The sequence below is a fragment of the Artemia franciscana genome, chromosome 7 (genome assembly GCF_032884065.1).
Source record: "Artemia franciscana chromosome 7, ASM3288406v1, whole genome shotgun sequence".
Taxonomy (NCBI): Eukaryota; Metazoa; Arthropoda; class Branchiopoda; order Anostraca; family Artemiidae; genus Artemia; species Artemia franciscana.
In genome coordinates this window covers 7,219,281-7,221,051 of record NC_088869.1, presented here as the reverse complement: position 1 = coordinate 7,221,051, position 1,771 = coordinate 7,219,281, and the positions used below count along the sequence as shown (strand labels likewise).

Genomic DNA, 1,771 nt, shown 5'->3' with positions numbered 1-1,771 from the left:
AAACAAAAATTCTAGAAAATTGAACTTAGAATGACGTTACACGAGGACTATATGCCCGAACCTCGTCTAAGTGAAGCGACGGCCGAATATCCTTGGCAATACTTTTTTTCAGGCACTCGGAAGTAGATTTCAGGGTATGCGCAGGTTTGTGGGCTTTACTTTAATCCAAAATAAAAATAAATCTTCTCTTTAGTGTTCTTCGTTGTTTGTGTTTGTTGAATTTAGACCATTTTGCTGTCGAAGTAATTATTTGCAGAAATGGCTGTTACACTAACTTATATCCTTTTTTTTTTTAGCTGGAGACTTATTAAAGTATTCTTTTTTTGATAGTTATAATTTGTTATCACCGCCTTATTTGAAAAATGAGGTGTGTAAAATTTCAATTATTTGTCAATTCTAGTGCCTCAATTAAAATTTGATCCTTGATCTTTAACGGTAAATTGTCAGTAATTTCTATTGTTCGGAGGGGAGTATTCGCTTTATTCGCAGTCTAATTTTTTCAAAAGTAAATTAAAAAGTAGTTATATCAATTATACAAAAATTACACAACTATCATGGTTTGCAATTATCGAAGGGTTTTTCACTCCCTGTCATCCGATGCACGTTTCTGAGTGTCACTTGTTCTGCAACACGAGGCACACTTCTTCACTATACATGTTGTACTTTGCACCACTCGGTGTACAAGATTTTGATGTTGAAAACCCCTAGGTCTCGATTATAAGAACTGGGATGTGTAGTTCATAAAAAAAATTTCCGGATCGGTTTTGTTTTGCTTATACTTGATAGTTAAATCTAAAAGGCTCAGTTCAGTTCCTGATCCTCCCAGTTTTCTGACATCTGACATGGAATTCTGTTTATTTCATATTTACACTCCTATGGTATACGTTGCATTCCTTCCCAGTTTATTCAAGGCCATGGGCAATTGCAGCGGCGGTTGGTTCGTTAATGATATGCAGAATATTTATTCAAGTTTGAGATGATACCAGCATCCTTTGTTGCTTGTCTTTGGGCATCGTTAAAACAGGCAGGCACAGTGATAACGCTGTCACTCACTGATTCTCCAATGTAAGCCTCGGCGGTTTCCATCATCTGACCAAGGATCAAGAAGAGATCTGCTTGGGCATAAATGCTTCCGTCTTGCCTTGGAATTTAACTTGAATTTTCGGCCTGCCACCTTGCTACCCTGAATGGCAAATATTTCATATCCGATTGAACTACAGAATCTTCAATCGGGCGTTCAGTATCTGTAAATGACACATACGATGGCATTTTTCGATCACCTTGGTCATTGGCCATGATTTCAACTTTACCATGTTGAAAGACACCGACGCAGGAGTAAGTAGTTCCTAAATCAATAACAATTGCATGTATTGTAGTCATTTTTAATATTTCTTTCTAAATTGTTTTATAAAAGCATTTGAGCCCAGTTTCGTAGGACAAACGTGCAAGACAAATCACAACTTTTAATTCTCATAATAGTATGAAAAATTGTTTGCAAATAAACCTTAATTTTTCAATTCAATGGGTTTGAGTTCCCCTCTGTGATAGACACCTTGGGAACCAAGTCACTGGATCATATTACTTCCTCACTTCAATAAACCTTAATGAAGTGAAAATTGTTAGGCATTTAAATTTCAGTAGCCTTTGGATACTGACTCTTTTGAATATTTAATGTTTCACAAAGTTCACTATACATAGCTATTTTAAAATATCTAATCTTGTCTCTTGAGAATTTACTGCCGATATGTTGTTCTTTTTTGATTCGAGAGCT

At 35.8% G+C, this 1,771-nt stretch overlaps 1 pseudogene; it reads right to left on the bottom strand.

Annotated features, from left to right (window-relative positions):
- Positions 1 to 902: 902 nt before the first annotated feature.
- LOC136028597 (heat shock 70 kDa protein II-like) lies at positions 903 to 1,380 on the bottom strand (annotated as a pseudogene).
- Positions 1,381 to 1,771: the final 391 nt, after the last annotated feature.